This window comes from Lichenostomus cassidix, chromosome 8, assembly GCF_008360975.1.
Source record: "Lichenostomus cassidix isolate B80296 chromosome 8, HeHo_3.0, whole genome shotgun sequence".
In the NCBI taxonomy this organism is placed as follows: domain Eukaryota; kingdom Metazoa; phylum Chordata; class Aves; order Passeriformes; family Meliphagidae; genus Lichenostomus; species Lichenostomus cassidix.
In genome coordinates this window covers 17,786,573-17,809,466 of record NC_139489.1, presented here as the reverse complement: position 1 = coordinate 17,809,466, position 22,894 = coordinate 17,786,573, and the positions used below count along the sequence as shown (strand labels likewise).

Sequence of the window (22,894 nt, the reverse complement as noted above, 5' to 3'; positions counted from 1 at the left end):
CCTTGATGCGTATTTCTGTGAATTGTTGATACACTTGGCCATTGAGTTTTCTGTGACTTCAAAGCTAAGCCTTTCACTTTGCCTTGTATAAAACATGCCCAGAAGCTGGATTCTGAAGAAAATAAGTAGGGAGAAAAATATTGATTTTAGATGTTAGGATAATCTAAGAAAAATTGTCCAAAAATAAAAAGGGAGGGGGAACCATTCTTTCTTTTCTTTTCTTTTCTTTTCTTTTCTTTTCTTTTCTTTTCTTTTCTTTTCTTTTCTTAATATACTTGTCATTTGTTGCAAATATTTCCCAGAAAATTCTTTTATAATGAAGCAATTAGCTCCACATAAATGCAAACAATAACTGCAAATAATGCATTTGTGACATCCGGTAGGTGCCATGATATTCTTCTTAAGAGATATTATTCTACATCTCTTCTTCATCTCACTAGGGAAAAGGAGGAAGAAAGGACTGGTTATTTTTCAGGAATGATGGGCATCAGGTTCATTGCTGGATTTCTGAAAAGGCTTATGTTTGATATCATAGAACACAAACTTGATTAGCTCTAATGTAATTCATTAGCTTTTGTGATGCAACTCAGTGTATGTCATTGTGCATCACTCTGATGAAGTAATGCTAGGAAGAGAGTCAAAAGAGCCAAATAGTCACCGATTTATGCCCTTTCTAGAAGTGACTAGGACATTTTGAATCCTATAGGACAATAGACATTTGTACTTCTAAATCACCTAGAATGTCTTTGAAAATATGACCTTTAATATAGTCCCATCTTTCTAAACAGCTTCAGGGGTCATCCCTGCATTTCCAGATAAATTTGGAGACAAATAAAATGAGGAACTGCTGAGTTCTCTTCAAACTGAGGAAGAATAAATCAAAAGATGTGAAAAAAAGTTCTATCTAAAGCTTTTCAAACAATGAAATTTTACTGCATTATCATATTCCACGAGTTCTTCAGTCACATGAGAACATGAAGCATGTAAGTAACCTAACTAGGTGTGACTATTGCTACTCTTTAGAGAATGGTTCAATAACTCATTGACCTCCCATTGCTTAAGCTTACTGTCTAAAATATCTTCCTCTTTTTTCTTGATATTGTCAAATTTTTCATAAGTGAAAGAATTTTTAATATTCAACTTGGTATCATTTGAAATTAGCCTGAAATAGACAATTTTATGAGAGTTTTATAAACTTCATTTAAATTAAATCCAAGGAAATGGGGAAAAAATTGTTGCAGATGAGTAATTTTTAAGGAATTGGGAGGAAGAGACACCATTATGTAAAGGAATGTTTGGTATCAAAGCATATAAATAGCTTTAGCTGACAGCGGAACAATAACTTCAAAAGTTAACAAATTATTCTCAAATTTTGATAGAAAAAGAAGCTAGAAAAAGAAAGCTAGATTTATTCCATTCTGAAGATAAGAAAGGCTGTTTAATTGTGATTTTTAAGGATTTTTCAGACATGCTCAACACTTTTGATTTCAGTGTTTTTAATCCTGATTTGCACTAATAAAAACTAGGTGCAAATGAGTGCTGATGAGTCTGTATTGAAGTTAAACGAATTGTTGAAAATGTCTATGAATATTCATTTAAATTCAGAAATGAACTCCAAATTGATCATGCCTATGACTTTGTGAATTTGCTGTCTGCGAGCATACATGCACTTGAAATTAACTTTCATGAATATTTGCAAAAGCAAATTTTCAATTAGGTATTTTACATACGTGCAGAAAATTTTTCAGTGATATATTTAATTGTGAGATTTAGATTTGATATCATCTTGCCTGATATTTGGGATCTGGTCTGTGGGACTGCACATTTGAAGGCCTCCGGGAAGGTTTTAGCTGAATGGAACACTTTGGAAAATCTTTACCTTGTGAATTGTAGGATTCATCAAGAATCCATAAACAAATTAGAATATACAAGAAAAAAAAACCCACGCAGATTTCAAATTTCCATTTGAGGAATTTTCTAAAAATATATTGAACATTGTACTTCAGCTTGAAGTGAATCTTAGAGGCCAATTTCTCCTCATTTGTGCTGTCAGGACATGATCGTGGGCAAGTTCAGTGACTACGTCCAAGCAGAATAATTTTAAGAAAGTAGTTGTTTGGTTCTTTAACCATTGAAGACAAGAATTATGATAGATTGCAATGGCTGATAGGTTGGGGTAGCTTAGAAAAAGTGGTATACATGCAATGACTGTCATTGCAGCTCCAAAATGGGATGTGTGGTTTCAATTAGAAGCTGACTTCACATAAGAAGACTTAGATGTAATAAGATGGTTGTATAAAACTATTCTCATGGTGTATCCAGTTTTAACATAACATAAGCTAAAGCCTGCTGTGACTTGCAGGGAGAACCGAAGCTGAAAACAAAATTCTTACTAAGGAATGTGATAGAAATGACATTTTGGCAAGTCTTCAATATCAGGAGAAGAAACCAACACCAGCAGGTGAGTTGGGAGGATGGGGTGTGGGCCTGCTTGGCCCAGGTACTTTTATGTTCCTAGAAGGAAGGAGAAGAAGGAAGGATGCTTGACTCTTCCGTAGAAGCAGCGGGATCAGTTCTGGCTGGAGCTGCAAGGCGCGGGGAGGCTCAGAAGAGAAGCTGCTGGCAGCCTGCAGAGGTGACCACAGGACCCTGCGGGCCAGCCCAGGGAGGTGAGCTCACCCACCCTGAACGAGGGAAAGGGGCTGCTCAGGGGGAACAGCCTGAGCAAGGTTTGCACCTGGATTTGGCAAACCTGGGCTGCTGATCTTGCAGGGAAGGAGAGGTCCTTATTGATAACTGCATTCTAGGAGAACACTTTTTAATTTTAGTTTAGCTTTTATTTTGTGAGTTCATCCATTGTGGTTGAACTCACAAGAGTGCAAACACTGATTTTGCTGGATTACATGCGTCCTGATTTCATCTTTTACCTTGGCAACTGAAAGGCATATTCCTTATGGCTGATTCAGGGCACTTTCTTACTGGTAGAGTAAGGAAATATACACACAGAGGTATTCCCTCAGAGCAGGGGAGTGGTTTCCCACCTAGTTACTAGAGCCAGCTTGAGGGCAGGTAACAGGCAGTGCTGGGTCAGTCTCCCTCAGCAGGCACAGCCAGTGCATCTAACAAGCAGCAGGGGCGGGGGAGATTGTTTATGATGCATAAGGTACCATGAGAGGGTAATACAACTCAAAAGAAATTGAGTCAAGTTCTGAAACTGAGACAACCAAATTTTTCATCATGACCAGCCTTGGCTTGCAAAGGTATTGAGTACCTTGAATCCCATGTTCTAATATTTTGCAAGCTAAAACACTGTTTATTGGAAGAAACTTATGAGTCGTTTAAAGCCAGGGATTACCTGGGGAGTTTTCTGAGTGATTTTTAGATAATTTAAAAACAAGAAATGAAAGATGAATAAATTATTTTGCTACGTATTGCTTCTTCTTCTCTAGTTAGAATAGTGAGATAATGCAGCCCCAGTGCCTAGAAGTCATACTGAAGGACTGGATTTCCTGTGAAAAAGCTATACAATGTGATAACACAGTTGTACTGCATATTCAGTTTTGATATGTAACCTTTTAAATAAATTGGAATACTCTTTGTGCCTATACTGGCACATGTGGAGAGATCATAAACAATAATTTTGTAAAGGTCACTTCCTCACTAAGCACTTGAGCTCATGGCAAGAGCAGCATAGGACTATTAAAGGACCTTTATGCTTCTGTTTTTTGGTGTCTGTTAATATTTTTGCAGCTTTGAAGCTCTGCTTAATTTAAAGGCTGTGTAGTCTCCCATGGCATGGGTCTGTCTGTGCAGCCCTGTGCTGTAAGACCCTGGGCTGCCTCCCTGTGCATTTTAATAGCAAGTCCCTGCCCTGGGATCTGGGGTTACTTGGCAATGTGGGGCAGCATGCCCAAGGCTGGCAGCATCCTTCCTACTGTGAGTGAGGAGGAACACAGCAAGATCCAAATGGTGGAGGCTTTTGTGTCAGTAGTGTCTCAAGATAACCAGGTATCAGGAACCTGGGCAATACATGAGTGTCAACAGTGGCTGAGGGATCTGCACAAGGTGAGAGGTACCAGATGCTTGCCAAGCTCAGTTCAGCTGCAAAGCACATTGCTCAGATTTTCCTGCTGCTGCCCTTCTAAGGTGCTAATGAAGTTGTTGGTTGAATCTCTTTTTTTTTTTGGTCCAGTGGAAAGCTTGTTCTCCTGGTCTTGTTTGTCTCCAGCAAAATGCTTTGTCTCAGAGGAAATGCTGGGAAGTTTACAGTCCATCCAACCAACAATAAAACCACATATATCTGCTGGTCTTCAGAAAGAAAAGCACATTTTGTTACAAACCCCTTTTATGCTCTACCCATTGGACTGTTCTTTCCTGTGATTGACAAGATAACCTAAATCAAAATCCTTTTATTTTCAGATCTCTATTATTTTGAAGAAAACCACATCTGTCTTGCTGACAGTGTAGGGGGAAGTTATTCACCACTGTAGTGGCATCAGAGGATACCCTCAGCAGGGTAAGTGGAGTCTATCTGGTATCATTAAAATAGCCCCTAGCCCAGATATGCGTGGTATTTGCAGGGGAGGGGGGGGAGTTGAGCAAGAGGCTGAGATGGTTCATTTTACCTCTGAGAAGATGTTTTCTCTCCACTGCTGCCTGCTGGTGTAAAGCAACTGTGGCTCATAGAAGGAACGGGATGTTTATAAGGATATTGGCAATACACAGAGGTGTTGTAACTAGAAAACACCACAGTGTGCCTGGAGAAAGGATGCTTCATGTTGCAGGCATGGCCTCTCCAGTGGGCAGAGGTTGGTGCTGCCTGCCACAAGAGATGGCTCATGCCTCTGCTCGTGGGGACACTCCCATGCCTGCTCTGCCACAGCTGGAATTGCCCCAGTCTCAGACACAGAACTATGCAAAGCCAGGGTCAGAGCTGGGGAACAGCCCAGGTACCCCCCCAGCTTCTGCTGCCATCCTCTGTGCTGCTGTGGTGTTTATTCAATACCTAGAATTTTGTTTAAAATTATTTCACTTCTCTCTCTCAGTGAGAAGCTCTTGAATGTATGATTCAAAGCTTTGATTTTCTCTTCTGTGGAAGACCTGTGCCTAACACTTGTCTGTGATCTCAGAGAGGTTACATGCACTCAACAACAGAGATATGTCAGACTGAAAGTTTAAATTACTCGGGTGTCTCTTATCCTGGAAAATCTCTTCACTCTTTCTGAGGGCAACCTGATAAAAATCCATATTTTCCAGACTTAAAGTATCAGTGTGAGTTTGTTGCTAGCTCCTTCAGCATTAATAGGTTGTCAGTTTAATGGGGTTCTTAATAACTCACCTAAATTCTCACACATTTGCATGACAGAATCTTAAGGAAGGTCATAACATTATAAAGGTATGCGTTAGCACTTGTTCCACATCACTCCACAAACTGTAACTGTTTGTTTTCTCAAGCTGATAACTGTAGCTAGTAATTTTACTCCTTTGGCAGCATTTGTCTGACCTTTCCTACTTTCTCCTCTTCCCTGAATCAAAAAGAATTTTTGGTAAGATACTACATAATCTTCCCAAAAAAGAGATAGAACTTCAATCTCATAATAAGGCATAAAAGATGTAATTTCCCTTATGATTGATAAGCATAATTTGTAAATGAACCTGCTTTATGGAATGGTGAAAAATGGTTGGAGCAGTTAAAAAATGAATTGAATATGGAGAAAATAGATTCCCCATAAGAAAGAATATAAATTTGTAAATGCGGAATACAAAATTATTTATAGATGTTAAATGAACAAATTAATTTGGCTGACATTACCTTCAATTTACATAGAAACCATCTTTCACATTTTCCGTGTAGACCATTTTCTATGTTCTGCTGTGACTGAGAGAAAAACAAAGCATATGAGTCCTTTAAGGCAAGAAGAAAACATCCCAAAAGTCATTTTAACTGATTCCAAGAGTTGTGCAGTGGGCAGAGATTCAGGGAATGACAAAGGCACATGCAGAGAGGGAGGCAGCGATGCCAGGGAAACAGCTGGTGTCTGAAAAGCCTGGTTTGCTGTTCCCGTTACTGCTCTGTGTGGAGGCTGGGGTGGAGCCGTTTGCTGATCAGGCCAGGCTCTAGCAAGGATACTGCTGGGGAGATGCTGCTCTGAAACTCATGGCTTGGGAGCCCCCAGCCAGCTGGGATGGAGTTCAGCAAAACTGCGTCCTAACTCCACACTGCCACGAAGAGTTGTAAAACCAGCTTCTAGCTCGAGCCCATAGACTCAGTGGGAATGACTTTGCCGAGGGAAGGGCTCTGGGGTGGGCTTGTTTCAGTTCTGCTTGCACAGTAGACATTGCTCCTAGACTACATGGATACATGTGGGCCCATCTGGGTACTTCTGGTTCTTCTTTCAAAAGACTCTGAAGCAAATTTTTAATCTGTGGACCTTTATTTCTCTAATTCCTTCTGAGCACCCCAAAGCTGAACAGCTGGTGAAGGCCAGAGGTATGTGTTTAAGACACGAGTGCTGCAAACAAACCACAGCATGGTTATGTTATGTCGTAGCAGCATCCAGCACGTTTCTCATGCAGGAGGACTTAGGTGAACATCTCAGTAGATGCAGCTAAATTGCACAAGCGTAATCCAGCTTCTGAGTCCCACTGAATGTCTCGGAACAGCCACAGGCTGGTTTAGAGGCCAGGGATGGTGACTGATTCCTCGTCTTCCCTCTGCATCCTTCCCTGTCTTCTCGGTGAGGAGTATAAGAAATACCCATTTATTCTTCCTAGATCAAACTGTAGCTAATCCATAATGAGACATGCTGGTATCCTTTCTTGCTACACAGGCACATAAAACACTCAGCAAGTTTTTCCAGGCTTGAAAACTCACTGAGTTGACCCTTGCATGATGATATTATGTGACCAAAAGCAAAGTGCAAAAATGCCTAAAATTCAGGACCTCAATTTAACTCACTATTTTTGGGACATTTCAGACGGAGGATAGAGAATGACACATGAATCCAAAAGACATTGTATTTATAAAAAGTGTAATAAATGTTTCTGATTTCTCCCACAGGCATTTAAAAAAAAAATTAACAACTCTGCTATCCTGTTCTGTTTCAACATTGAAACTCAGTAGCAAACTATGTAAAATCAGCTATTCACATTAACTGTGGCCGGGGGAAGGAACTGATAGTGTCAATGTATTAGGAAGAGAGAAGCAAAAAAATAGGTTGCCCATTCTCCTTTCTTTCATCTCTTGCACAGTTTGGCAGAGAGTTCGGGAAGGGGCTTTTCGCCTCTTCAGGGAGAGACATAAACTTGGACCACACATTCTCAAACACTGCCAGCTTGTCATTCAGCTCATGCATTCAAGATGTTGCATATTAATAGCACTCCCTGATGACTGGTGGATAGGGGTCTCTCCACCTATACAAAATAAGCCTCTTGGCACAACAAAGTACAAAAGAGGCCCATACAGGGAAAAAAATGCACTTGAGAACTGGTTTGGAGAAACTCCACACAGATGCTCCTGTGCAGATGCATATTTCAGATGGTTTTTTCCTGATTAGCATGCAGCAAACTCACCTGTTTTGCTGCCTAGAGGAGTCACAGCAGACATGGAGAGACACCTGCGTGAGTTCAGTTCTGTCTCCCTGTGAATATGATTTCACCCTTATTCCGCTGCTGTTCTATGTAGTACTGAGACCCATTTCAATCCCCTCTTGGACATGCCTAAGCTAGCAAACACAGAGCAGTACTTTGGGATGTAGACAAAGCCTGAACAGTGCAGGGTGCTGCATGTTGAGGAGGGAAGAAGGGAATGTGTGGGTAGGTTGGGGGTGCGATGGGGATGCTCAGGCTGGATGCGTTCTGGCGTGGCTGGGATAGGAGGATGAGCTCCCCAGACCTGCGCAAGAACCTAGCATTTGTCATCTGCAAATGATCTGACACTCAGCACACACACAGCTTTACCTGAAGTCTGGTCATGGGATTTGAGAAAATGAACCAGCCTGTCTCCCCCTCCCCTGCAGTGTGCTGGTTACACGTGTCTGCCGTTAATTCTCACACTGAGCTCTACAGGCAGATCCTACACACGCATGGGGAATAAATTTCCTTTGTGCTCTGCTCCATTGTAGTTTACTCCAATGGCAGAAAGCACAGCTTAGTTCTAACCATGTGTTTTGTAAAAATGAGCCTCAGGAGAAGAAAGTGAGGAGAGGGTTGCTTATACATGTGTCGGTATCTGATGCAATCCTCAGCGTGAGCCACGTTTTTCTGGATATTTCAGCATACACTGAGAGTGACACATGAGTAGTCCAAGCTATTTTCAGAACTGACAGTTTTCCTTTTCACTCCAACAATTGCTTCTTCAATACACTAGAGTATGCAAAGTGCTTCAGTAAACTTTTAATTGGGAGTAGGAGTAACAGTGAAACTAAGGGAAAGCTTTAGGCAAAATAAAAGCTGACCTCAGCTCATACCTGTTTCACAGGTTTGTTGTTAACTTTTTGAAAGAACCTGCACACCTTGGCAATTTGTTGGTTTCTGGCAAGGCTTTACAGAAGAAGTCCTTTTCAGGAGGCCTGAAAGAGCCTGTGATTGGTTTTATGGTGTTCTTGACCCAGGAAAGACACAGCAGAAATCTGCTCTGATGGGAGCCATGGGCTAAAGCTGTCTGGATATATTCTGATCTAAGCTCTTTGGTATTTCTCTAAAACAAAATATTCAAAATGTTTGAGATTTTTAAAAAATCTTCTCAGATCCTTACAGCAGAGAACAGATAAAAAGCAAAGGTCTCCAGATGAATGTTAGATGGATTTTGCTGTAGTGGCTCTTTCATACTCTTTGCCTGAAGTTTAGCGACCGACACCAAGAACGCAAATATGCCAGGGAAGGGGTCTCTACTTTTTTGTGAGCTGTCCAAATCAGTTAGGCATCTGAGGCATGGTGAGGTATTTCCTAGGAACTTGATTTCTTTCTATTACCCTCCTGACAGAAATAGCCAATCTCTTTGGAGCTTGCAAAGAAAGGTGCATCCCACAGAGCTAATGCTGTGTGCACTACTTGTAGAAAGGTATGTTTAACAAAAGCTGCATTCTGGATGCACTCCAAATATCATTACTATTGTTTAATTTCAGCTGCAGTTGGGCATCTGTTTAAGATAGTTTCAAAGATAATAATCTCACCAGACAGATACAAAATACAAAACTGAAATTACGTTGCTCAATTATTTTGTTTACTAGTGGTGTTAAACTACTGCTTTTTGTCTGAATCATGCAGAAGAGCTGTGATGTTTTACCTTTAAGCTCCTCTGAAAATACAGCCGTTTAGCATCAGTACCTATTTCTTTCCAGATTATGTTATATGAATGAGTTTGATAGGAGTCACCATGGTGAGGAAAGGATAATGGAATTTCAGGTAAGAGTTCTCCATAATGAATTCATTCCTTACAGCATGTTAACACCCACCCATGGAATTAGGGACCTTTGTAACACAATGCAACAATTTACTAGACATCACAAAACACCAATTATAGAATTCTGCTGAAACGAGCTGCCAAATTCTCTGTCCCTGATAAAAGAAGGATAGGTATAGTCATGCCAGCACATTTTAACTCCTTCCTAAAAATTCACTTGGGTCCATTGTGAACATCCTCAGTGATACAGTAGATTGACTGCAGTGCTATGTGTATGACATGAAAGTAAAATAAAATAAAAATGAATAGGTCATGAACAGCAGTGACTATGAACTCAATTTGGATCATATTTATTTAAATAATTACAGCAGATCGTTAACTTTGAGAATCTCCTGATTTATGCAAGGGAAAATGAAAGAGAGTTGGCTTCTATATTGTATATTTAGCTTGATAAAAGGAAGCCAGTCTGTATGGAAGAAGTGTGCAATTGAAGTTCCTCAGCAGATATTTTATAAAAGTACAATTAAATGTCAGTACTTTACAAAGAACTCTTAAATCCTAAAACTGAATCTCGTCTGTTTTTACGAGTAGCAGAGTACCAAACTGTAAGCAGAACTGAGCAGGATCTGACTTTCCATCACAGACAGTTAATAATTAAATCAAACATTATATTCAACAATAGAACATATGCATCAGCTTCTTTCAAATTGCATTTCCTTCCTGTTAGATCCATTAGTGTAAACCAGACTGCCTTTAGAAAACCCCTTATTGCTGCTGTCTTTCAGCACAGTTCCTGAAATGGATAATGTGGTGCATATTATGGGCAATTACACAGAACTCCCTAGTGACAGGGTTTTAGAGTTTCAGAATAAAACAGCTGGAACTACGGGGCTGTAAACTAATCGGAAAAAGAGACAATAGTAACACATTTAATGCACATTGTTAGAACATGGACAAAGACTAGATGTACTATACTACATATCACTATACCTACTGTACTGCACAGCATCTTCACTGCAAAATCTTATTTAACTCTTGAAAGACAAGGCAGTCAAAAGCCAAAGATTTTGTCATGAGCAAATGCATGCACAGCTCTATAACCTGAGCTAATTGGAAACATTAAGGGAAGAAGCCTTGATCCAGAGCCCTGGTTTTCTCTTAATGTCAGTGCAGTTTGAATCAAATCCAGAACTCTATTCAAAAATGATAATTTATTAATGAATGTATAATGAATATATACCTAGATATGCTAAAAAACTATGTCTTATTCCCTATTTTATTATTTCAATACACTGAGAATTTAGCATTTGGGTTGCAAAAATTGCGTTTGCTCTTGGATATATCTTGGATACTGCCACAATGCATAGTGTTTGATCTTCCATCAGTTTAAATTGATGGCAAAGCTCCCATTAATTTTAGTAATACAGCAGTGATTTTTTAGAATAGCACATGCATCATTTAAAAGCACAATGACCGTGATTACATGTGTAATCACAGTAATTGTGCACACAATTACTGGTTGGGTATCTAACTGCCTTTCAAAAATCAGTTGCTCTACTTGCATGTATACTCACAGCAGTCACTTGTGCAAATGCAGTAGAGCCCAGAGCATCCCCACCTCTGTGCTCAACCCTGAAATACTACAGGGGAGGCTTGTCTGTGGCAGTAGGGATATAGGAGAGAGAAGTATATGTTTTCATTGCAGTGGTTTGAACAGTAAATAAGAAAGGAAGAGAAATGGCTGCAGTGTCTCTTTGGGAAAGTAAAAATGTGAAATTACTTCAACTAATTTTTCAAAAGGACAGAGACTGATTTGCACCAGCTCCTGTCTTGTGAGCCTCCTTATCAGCAGTGTCCAGCAGGCATGGGCACGTTAATGTTTCGTAATGCTATGGCAAAATGATCAAATAACATATCAAATAACAGCACCATACTAGAATAAAGTACAAAATAAAAATTCAAACCAAACAAAACAACACTGAGTAAAATTTTTCAGCTTAAAAAAATCAGAAAACAACTAAAGTTTCAACATAGTGTGCAGGGAGCTTCTTAGAATGCAGAACCCCAGAACCAGCTGCTGTGGCTTGCTCTAGTTTAAAAGGTGACTCCTTTTACTCAGAAAGTTGATTTCTGTAGCTGCAGAGACATAGAAAAACACATCCTTCTGAAACAAGGATAAGACTTCTGGATCCATCCTATTGCTCAGCAAAATAGTAGCTGGAGAAAATTTTGCACAAACCATTTTATTCAGTTGTCCCCCACAGTCCTGGCTTCCCTTCTCCCCTGAGGCACGACAAGTGTGCTTTGCTTTCCCTGTAACAGCTTTATGACCCCACAATCGAGGGCAGGGGATGGAGGGGCTGGGCAGCCTGGGCCTGGCAGCCCAGCCTGTGCTTCTCCCAAGGGAAGGCTGGGCCATAAGTCCTCATGAGAGAAAGCAGATGTCAGTTAACAGGCAGAAAACACCCTCTTCCAAGGGAGAAATGGGCTCCATTCCAGGGGATGGGAGCACTGGACTTGTGCTAGAATGAGAAGCAGCACAGCCTCTCCAGGAGCCACCCTTGACTTGTGGTGACAGCCAGTGGCGCTCACTCCAAGGGGCTGGGGCAGGACAGGATCCCATGGCTCATGAGAACACACTCCCCAGCAGCCCTGACCCTATGGGAAATGTAACTGTGTTTCCATATGGAAGAATCAAAAACTGGCAATGAATGAAAAATGAACTTTTTCTGAGGCTGCCTGTGGCTGGAGGAGGGCAGCTGGACTGGGATGCCTTCAGCAGACACGCCTTGCATGTTTACCAAGGAGGAAACCTTGTGAAATGTGCTGGGACAGATTTAATGGTTGCAAATCACAGGTGCTGTCTAAACAGGATCTGAATATCAAATATTGTAATGTTTGACAATATCTGGGTCTTGAGTTCCCTTGCTCTGGAGGTGGAAATTTTGAGGCTTATCCCCATATGCAAGATTTTAGTCCCATCAGGGTTTGTGAAGTTTGGTCCTGGGCTCTTGTGTGCTGAGGAGACAGTGAATGTACAGTCTCTGTCAGGCAGAAGAGGGAACAGTGTTCAGATGCTTGAAGAATATTTATTCTGCTACTGGAAAGCTTCAGCACCCTTCCCCTCAACAGCATCAGCTTGTGGCTGAGCTTCGGGCTGGGGAGCACTGCACTGCATGCATGGCTGTGCTCCCTGTCTCCCCTGTCTCCCAGAGCCCATGGCCACAGTGACTTGACATGTTTTTAAAATAGCTTTATGTAAATTAATCCAGATGTCATGTCCTGTTTCCTCTGCACAAACAGCTACTATATAGTTTTTTAAAACTTCATTGTAGCACAATTCCCTTCTTGATTCTCAACAACCATCCTGCTGATCATTGTAGTAGATTCTGTTCTTAATTTCATTACAGTAAATATGAAGTAACCTTATCAATGTCCAATCAGAGGGAATTTCAGCTCTCTACATTGCCTTGGGTCTGTAATCTTGTACACAGGAGCTGTTTATGTAGACTAAATTCAGTACAGAGCATTAAACGCTGTCACTTTTGTAATTAACATCAGAGAAGCCTTGAAGCTACAAAATCCCTTAAGTCCTGTAGAAAAGGTTTCTTTATACAGATCTGAAGTGGTATTCAAAGGAATTCACTCTATAAGATGGAAAACTGCTGGGACATGAAGAACATAAAGCTGTAAGACTGTATATTGGAGAAAAGTTCCCTCAGAAGTGTGTAGTCACCTTTGGTGACATGCTACCTTGCCTGCCACCTCTGCAAGCGTGGTCTCACTTTCACTGTTATTGTAACATGTGTCAAACAAAATGAAAACAGAGATTTTGGAAAGGATATAATTAACCTACTTGTAAACATTAACCTTAAATATCTTGGTAATTATCTCACTAATTTAATCACTGCAGATCTCAAACTTGTTTGTTAAATATTTAATTCTGCAAATTGTTTTGATACAGAGGTGTGGGGAGCTTTCTGTGAATGTAAGTTACTCTGTAAAACTCAGTAAGACCATTGTTATGTTCACACTTCATTGAACAAATCCTGCTGTCAACAAGACTTTTAATGGAAATCACGAGAAACTCTGCTCTGAGGCTAAGAGATATAGTGCCCTATTATTTTAAAATCTAATGAACACATTGTGTGGAGTGTAGACCAGGGTAAATATCTTCCTGCGTATCTTCAGGTTTGATTACATGGGAGTCTAGACTGGAAAACTCTGGGTTTTCTTGTTTCTTTGGTTGCAGTGAAGCAGTACACTTATTTCTTACCTATTCACCTCTTTGTTACTTGAGTAACTCAGCAAAATTATGTCCTTGATTTTCAGCCCTTTTTATCAAGTCACTATCTTGTGCTACAAGAAACCCTAAAGGTTTTCAGATGCTCCAGTTACAATGCCACCTGAAGTGCCTCTAATTATTCCTAAGAGGAAGCTGTTGAATTTGGCAGAGTTTGTTGAGAAGGTGAAAGCTCTGTGTTTGTTCCTCCCTCCCCGATGGAAAGGGGGCTGTGCTCGTGCTGCCTCCTGCAAACACCCATGGCACAGCCAAGCACTGCAAGGCAGGGCCATGGGGACACCTCTGGCTGCTGAGGCTGGGAGAGGAACAGGCAGCTCTGGGTGCTGGGGAACATCCCACATGGAGCTGAGCCAGGATGAGCTCTGGAGGCTGGAAGCACCCCAGCCCTCTGTCCCATGAGAAGGCAGTGGCCCTCAGCTGTGCAGTGCCTCCCCTCAGACAGGAGGTTCAGCCAGCCCCGTGTTTCAGGCTGTACCACCATGGCAGTTCTTTGTCAGTGCTGTTTTCTCCATTTTTGTTTTATTTATTTTCTTAATTGAGGAGGAAGGTGGAAGATTGGGACTCACATTGGGTTTCTACACTGTAATTCTTACTATCAGAGGAAGGTGCAAAGGTATGCTAAATCCAGGTGAGGGCTCACAGTGGACCTCTGACAAGAGCCATTTGATTAGTTAGGTGTCCATATAAATACTATTTGGGAGTGTATTACTACCTTATAGTATATTATTTAGAATTTAATCTGATTGTCTGTGGTTATTTATTATGCACTTACATACTAGTTAGTTCAATAAAAAACAAATTTTTGTGAATTTAGCTGAATAAAGCTCTGTTTGTCCTTGTTAGTTATACAAAGTCTCATTCTTACTATGTATTATCTCAGTTTCTGGGCATTTTTCCCCTTCATTTACTCCAAAAATTACTTCAATACTAATGAATACTGAAAGACAGCCAAGACAGGATGAACTTTTGGACAATTTATGCAAACATGACAGATGAGAATAGATTTACTATAAACATGTCAGGCACAAAAGACTTGACTGCTTTTTAAACACAGTGATACTGGAAGAGATTTATGGATATTTTCAACTGTTCATTAAAGAGAAAAATATTTTGAAACTATAGGCACTATCCTTTTATCCATTTTTGCCTCCCAGGCTGAGTTGCAAACCTTTGATGTTTCCTTCACCAAAAAATAAAAGTGGTTATGAATTTATTTCTTCCAAGTACTTTCATTTTTGTGTCAATTTACAGTTTTTATTACATTCCTGGCAGTCCAAATTATGGTGCTTGCAGAGCACCTAGAGTCTGCAGCTCTGAGTTTTTTGAAAATAAGGACTAAGTTAACTTAATGATGCTTTCTGGCTACTATCTTTTTTCTTCTCCTTTAGTAATAAAAGGTTAATAAAATCTATGAATACTTTAAATGCCTGTTAGACCAATCGGCCAATTAAAGGTTATTCTATTCTAAAGACTGGAAGCTGCTTGATAAAAGTTAACATGAAATAGCTAGTACCTGCTGGATCAGGTTAATAAAAAGCAAAGTCTTAGACATGAAAATTATGTATAAATATGGTGTCTGTAGTTGACCCAGGCATCAATTCTTACAGCCAAACAGGCGTGTTCGTAACTGTTTGTTCTGAGAGTCTGCTTCCGTGCCCTTACAAATCAATAGTAAGCCTTGCTTTCAGCTTCAGTGCAACTGATGTTGTTGGCAGTCAATGATTTTGCAAGATCAGTTCAAGATATTGGAATAGTTCCATGGAATTATTGGATTCTTTCTTTCTAAAATAGTGTTAAACTCATAAGCAGTAAGGAACTTAAACGTGAAAATATATGCTCTTGCACTGCTTCTTAAAACCAGTGTATCTTGCCAAATCTCCTATCAAGTCAAAGCAGTGCACCAAAATGATAGCAAGAAGGATTGTGCAGTGCTCGAAGATTAGTCCTGCATACTCACAGTGCTGAGCATGCCCTCATTTTTTGAAAAGATGGAGAAAGATGGAGAAAGAGCAGATTAGGGTGGAAAATAACAGTTTTCATTGCAACCTTAGAAAGATATTGGCAATTTTATAACAGAAGGATTTGAGCATTCTGAGACCCTTCAAAATAAGGCAGGAATCTAATAAAGGCTTCATTTTGGAAAAACGGATAGCTGAAAGTAGTATTTTACTAATTGTATTGGCATTGCATTTCCAGCTTTTGAAAATTAAGAGCCACAAACCAACACACATTTATGAATAACATAATGCTGTTGAAGATAATGCAAATGTCTTTATAAATAACATAGTATAACTTAAATCATTATTTTTAATGCTTCTTTTTTTTTTTCTCTATATAAACAGGTCTGTGCTGGTCTGCATTAATTAAATGTAGGTAGGTTTGTAAGGCCAGATCATCATTACTTCTGTGTCCCTGATTTAAATCTGCAGTAAAACATTTCTCCATTTAGTTTGGTGCTTTTGTGTCATATTTCATACACTAGTTGTCTCTTAATTAAATCCATGATGGCCCACCAACACAGACTATTAAAATAGCTATACTTTGCACTTGACATATTTATGAGACAGATTCATAAGAGTATAGACTGATACTTGAACTACTCACTGAGAAATGCTAATAAGATTATGATGAAGGTAAGATTAGAACATTCGTCTCCTTTTCGCTTCTCTCTTCTTTATAGAAATTTATTTTTATAACTGCAATTCACTATTTCTATTCCAGGCTCTTTGATGTTGTTGTATATACCAACAGTTCTTTCTGTGTGGATTTATTGTGGCAATGAAGAGTGGGAAACTGCTAATTTATATCACACCAGCAAAGTGCATAACTGTTGTGTTCCTTGAAGTATGAATGTTTACAGACGCCTGTGAAACCTTTGCATGGGATTGACATGTTCAGAATAATACCTTTGGAATTGGGTGATGAAAAATACGGATGATGGTGAAGTGCCACGTTGTTTTACCTTTATTGCCTTACTCCTGCAATGCTCATGTTGGTGCAGAGCTGGCTGAGTCTGCTCCTGGAGGAGGGAGGAGACAGTGGTGTTGTGCCTGTGACCCCTCAGTGCCCCTGGCTGGTTGTGCCTGTGACCCCTCAGTGCCCCTGGCTGTGCCTGTGACCCCTCAGTGCATGTTTCTGTGCCAGGCAGGCCATGGCTTTGCCCATCCTGCAGCTGTGGCACAGTGCAGTGCAGTGTCCTGGGCTGTGCAGCTGCTCCATGTGGTTCAGCTGTCACAGCACTGTTGGAAATGGCCTGGCTGTATGGCCTCAGGGGCTTAGAAAAACACAAAAGCAAGCAAATCCACAAGTCATATCACTTGAAAGGTTGTTAGATATCTGTGCTATGATTTGATCATTCACCTATATGGATATTACAGAATTGCCTTCTTAGCATCATATACTGACAGAGTTGCTGATATAATTTGTTTGATAATTTTATTAATAGTTTGCATGTGGAAAGTTCAAGGAACTCCATGATTGAGAAAAACATTGCTAGAAGTAAAAGAGCTGCTAAATGAAAGTCATCAAGGATTTCTATCATTTTTCAGGACCATGATGTTCACCTCCTAGGGACTTTTCCTCTCTCTCTGTTTTTTCCCCATTCACATTCTTTCATGGAAGAGCTCTGCTCATCATTGTGTCAGGGCTCCAGGTGCGGGTGCAAATGGAAAGGACTCTAAATACATGCAGCTTGAAAGGTATTTATTTTACAAGTGGGGTCTATAGAAAGCCAAATCTACATGATGTTCAGATTTTCTGGAGGATAACACATTGCTGTGCTTCATCCTGGTATTCTCTGTGAACACAACAAAAGCATCAAATGCTGGGATTTCATTTAGAAATAAATACAATATTAGAAAGTAAGAATAATAAAGATATATTAAATATTTCATCCTCTACAACAATAAACCAGCTACAGTTCAGGGAGCTTCACTAAACACATTAAGTCTAATAAAATCGCCTACACGTACTCCTGACACTAGTAGTAATTAAAATAACTTGTTTCAAAAAACTGGTCCTATACATGAATACTTATTGGCAATTATTTCTAAGTTCTTCAAACCAAAGATAAGGTAATTTGATTCACACACAATGTTCTTGTAAACGTGGTTCATACTGGGTTTTATATGCAGCTTAGGACTGTTAATTGCCATTTTGAGCCTCACAGTAAAATAGAGTTCAATATGTCGCTTTTTCTGAAGTATTGAGAAATGTTTGAGAAATGCTTGTCTTAGTCTAATCAACTGTGAATAATTTATTTCTGAGTCCTACTTTTCAGTTTAAATGGATCTGACTTTTCTCAGAGCTTCTCAAGTCTAATCAACTTGTTACATTCATTTAATTAAGGAAATCTGTAATGAACTACGAAGTGCATGTACCGACAGACTTTTTTATTGTTCAAAATTGGTGTATCTTCATTGTGAATGTGATTGTGATTGTTTATATTGATGGGTAGCCTGTACTAAACAATTTTTTTTTTCTACACATATAGGTCAACATGAATAGCATATAAACTGTTTTCTGAACAGCCCCTCTGCTGGTGGACCCACCACCCAGCTTTCCAAATTCACACAGCTGTAGCTTTCAGGCAATTCTCATTTCTGGAAGGGTTATAAGTATGTAAGTGTTCTTCCATGCCTCAAAGTGGAGAAAGATATAATAGAGGTGTAATATACAAGAGATGGGATAAGAGACTGACTTTTTAATCACAGCCTGAAAAAGATCATCACAGTAGAAGATTAAAAGACTGGCACAAGCTTATGGTCAGGTTCTGCATGCCACAGAGTTACCCACAAAGGGGTGAGCTAAGGTGCTTATTCGAAGTCCTGTCTGTGTTTCCCAACCTTATATAATTTGGTTTCATTTCTCTGAGAAATCAGCATCCTAGGAAGGGAGTAGCTGGTACAATAAAGGGTTTTTGCATCATATATGCATTTGTTTTAAAAAAGACCCTATATTTATTTGTTAATAAATGTTCAGAAGTCCATCATTCTTCTTGTATTTTGTGATATGAGGAATATTTTTTATTAGAAATATAGAGAGATTGGAGCTGTGGAGATTGACACATTATTTTTTTTTCCCTTATCCTCAGACAAACTCTTCAGATTCAGAGAAAAAGTCCTCAACCCTGGTCTAAAATATTGTCCAGTGCTTAAGGGTTATAATATGAAAATCATCAAAACTGTCCTTGACAGGATGTTTCTTTCCATTAGTTGATTAAAATGGTTTATTGTTGCCTACAGCATCATTACTTTAAATGTACTTATTTTAAAAAGAGCAGCTGTGGCCGTGTCTTGCACTGTTTCTCTTTGCATGGTTTCTGATACAGAAGTGAATCACTACCTTGGCAGATCCCCATGTGGAGAGGGAGAGGGAAAGGTGAGTGGCTCGGCGATGGGCTGGGGTATCAGCCTGGGGGGGATTGTGCAACAGCACTGCAGGGAGTTGGAGGCAAAACATGCAAACCTGCAAGCAGCAAGTGCTCAGAGAACCAAACAAGCCAGAATCTCCAATTATCTGCCTGCCGGTGCTGTATGTTTTCTCTGACAAAGCAAGAAGTGGGTTTTGGCATTTTTTTCAGACTGACAGCTCTAATGTGTTGGATAGAACATGGAAGTGGAGAGTAGCTGATCCTAAAACATTAAACAAGGTTGCATCACCATGAAATCTTATCTATCCAATGCTGTTACAAAGAAAACTGAAAAGTCCAAGTCTTTGAGATGTATGTTAAATTTCTTTGTTTCTTGTCCGGTCCATGTTTGATGGGAGAGCTGAAACATCAATACAAATCCTATTTCCAAATCTAGGGGTCGTTTCAAGCAGTAGTTGTAGAACAAGTGCCTTTCCATTCCCTGGCACAATTTTTCTAAGTCATGTTGTCATCTAATGATAATAGGGTCTTTCATTAGGGAATCTCAAATTATTGGCCATGTGACCTTGTGTTCAATAAATATTTATTTGAGAATCATAGGTTAATTAATTTCCATTGTTTCTGTTTTAATTCTATACATGCTTACACTATACAATTAGAGAAAAACACAGACAGCCATAAGTAAATGTTGCTCATACAAAATGTTTCTATTACCCTTTACTTTTAAAACCATTAATAGATTATTAAGAGATATAAACATTGGAGACCATGGATCATATTTGCATGTTAATGAAATCCATGAATTATACATTATTTGCTATGGAGAGTACTAGAAACAATATTCCTCCTTTCTAATAGCTATAAAAGCTGAAGGTTTCCTGGAGCACATATCACGTCCCCTCTGCAATACCTTCTAATAGAAAGAAAGAAATCCAGCTTTTCAAAGCAATCTCTCACTAAATGAAATAGATTTGTTTGTGTTGCTTTGCAACACACAAGTGTGACAGTTCATTTTAAACAAAATAGTTTTAATAATGTCATTACTAATATCTATTTGGTCATCTCTCTGAAAAATGGTGTTTTAATAGGAATGTTTCATTTTAATAAATGGCAGAAGAGGCAAGCTGCCCTGAGTCAGCAGGAAGTGGATATACACCAGAGAACAGGCTGATTGTGTTAGATTCATCCAGAACATTGAACAGCACACAGACAGTCCAAGAAAAAGCAACTGGCTGTATTCAAATGATTAGTCTTACTGCTATGCTGTAGCACAGATTCACACATTCTTCTATTATTCCTTGACCTTCTGCCAAAAACTCCCACTTCAAGTAATAATTAGAATTAGTGTTTCCAGTGCATGCTTCCATCTTCCTAACAAACAGTAATGAAATGTGGCTTTTACAAAATATGCAGTTAATTAAACATTTTTTTAACATTGTTTGATTAATACAGTTCCCCTGTGCTAGCCCCTCATTATGCCTGACTATCTCTACCTGGGATTGGTGAATCAAAAGAAAAGCACTATCAGTAGGATGAGTGAAATTTCAGAATTTTGCACTTTAAAACTGCTTGTCATTTTGGGTTTTTTTTTCTTTTCTTTCTTTTTGTTTTGTTTCTGTCTTGGAATAAACTGAAAAGACAGCCTTTATTTGTAATCCTGTTTTTTTTAAGTTGAGGACAGTATGTGTATTATATAACAACTCTACAAATACCCTCAGCATGAATTTGAAGAACACATATATCAAGTGCTACAAGATAATAAGTGGATTTCTAGGCAAGCTTTTTGAAAAGGTGTCTCAGCACTGTATGGCTTAATAACACTATGCAAATAGATATTCTGATTTCATTTTTTTAAATATTATTTCATGCTTTTTTACTGTCTGCCTTAATTATCCAAATGCTGAACAAGTATAGTCTTTTGATTGATGAGAGTTCCACCCCTTTACCCACACCCCTGCAGATATGAGACTCCACAGTTTAGTACCATAAATCACTGTGATTGTATAACTTAACTACTGTATGATCAGAGATCACATGCAGTGGTAGCCTGGATATGCATTCATCCTTCGTTATGAATGTTTTAGGGCTAAATTTATTCTGGATGTTTGGAGAAATACAAGTTTCTTCACTTAAGAAAGCAATGCATTTTAAATAAGCAATTCTTGCAACAACTGGAAATAACCACAAAAGTCTTCTATTTGCAATCTTCATTAATGTGAGTTATTTCATCACTTTAGGAGAAATCTTTTCAGAGGAAAACAACAATTAAACCCCTCCCCCCAGGCTCTGACAGCTAAGAATCTATGGATCAGCCATTTTAGTAATTAACCACAATTCCTCTGATTTGTGAATTTCCAGATGATGAGGCAGGAAGCAAGTTACATCTTGGAGAAATTGCCCTCAGGAGAGAGGAAAAACTATTGCGAGGTTGACAGCACAACCTTGTACCGGCACAGTTTCCCTTCCCCAGTGGTTCAAGGAGTTCCAAGCACCCTCCTGTAAATCATCAGCTCACATCTATTTATTATCTTCCAGCCCAGTGCACAACACTATCTGTTACACACGGATACCAGCAATATTACAAGGTGGACTCAAGGGATAAAAGACAGCAGACCCTGCACACCTCCTATGCCTGAGTCACACCCACTATAAAGTCAGGCTCTGTTCATAAAGCACATGCTGTTGTCAGAAATGAAACAATATGAACTGTTGTGGTTCAGAGTTGGGTTTTTTTAGTGTTTCTCCAATATGCTTGATCTTATCATCTTGAGATCTTCGCGTTATTATACAGAGACAAAATTTATCTGCATAGCAATGGACAAAATGTCTATGAAAATATTGCTAGTCATTCAACGATTGTTGTTATATTTGGAGTAGGCGCCAGCCTCACTCTGTGATGCTTGTCCTGGAATATCAATAAATAAATCATAAAAGCCAATGCTTCAAATATTGAAAAATTCACACTTCAAACTGTGTTTTGAACTATACTGAGAGCAATGCCTCAGATTGTCCTTTTGCTTTATATGTACAGAGGAAATTCAAAGTAGGAGGAAGTCTCTCCTGGGATTTGGCATAGGGGAGTGCCACAAACCATCAGCCTTCTTGTCTCTGCTGTGCCAACGAAGCCTCTCCTGGGATGTACCACGAGAAGCAGACAGTGTGTCTGGGGAGTTAATGTGGCTTCAGATTAAATTATCTCCTGCAGAATCCATCTTGCCTGTTGTTTGTGCATGCAAAGGAGCCAGGCAGTGGTGAGGAGCCAGGCCACAGCAGGGCAGGTGAAGGCTCAGAGAAAAGTAGAAGCATAAGCAAAGTTTCTTGTACCACAGACTTAAAGTGCTGGTGAAAATGGGACATCATGCCTCTTTTTCTCCTTCTATCTGGAGCCCACATTTGGTAAGAACAAACACACTTAAGTCTCCACTCTGCTGCCCATTTCCTCACTAGTAACAGATAGCTAAATTATATGGTGTGATTGACAGAATTAAAAGGAGAAATGAGGGCAAATGTCCTTCTGAGAAGTACACTCTAGTTCAAGCACAAGTGTTTGGGCTGATGCCCAAGTTGCAGAATGACTTTTCATGGTTTGTATTGTGTGGGGGACCACTAGGCAATTCTAATGGTTCTTTTTCTTTTGCTTTAAAAGCACTGAAATTAGCTGAAAGCTAAAAGTAGGAACGGTATTTTGTAGTAATTGTAAATGCAAAGTTAGACAAGCACTGGAAGTCACTCAGGTACATCTATTCAAAGGCCAGAAGAAAAAGCACTGCAGGTATTCAGTGCTTTATCTGATTAGAAAACAGCCTGGCACAGATGT

The 22,894-nt window shown here is 39.5% G+C and overlaps 1 long non-coding RNA gene across 1 annotated transcript; it reads left to right on the top strand.

Moving 5' to 3' along the window:
* The first annotated feature begins 299 nt into the window (after positions 1-299).
* LOC146433959 (uncharacterized) lies at positions 300-22,038 on the top strand. The gene is made up of 4 exons (XR_014853767.1): positions 300-983; positions 2,363-2,461; positions 4,420-4,516; positions 17,255-22,038. It is a non-coding gene; the product is annotated as an uncharacterized LOC146433959 (long non-coding RNA).
* The last annotated feature ends 856 nt before the right edge of the window (positions 22,039-22,894 follow it).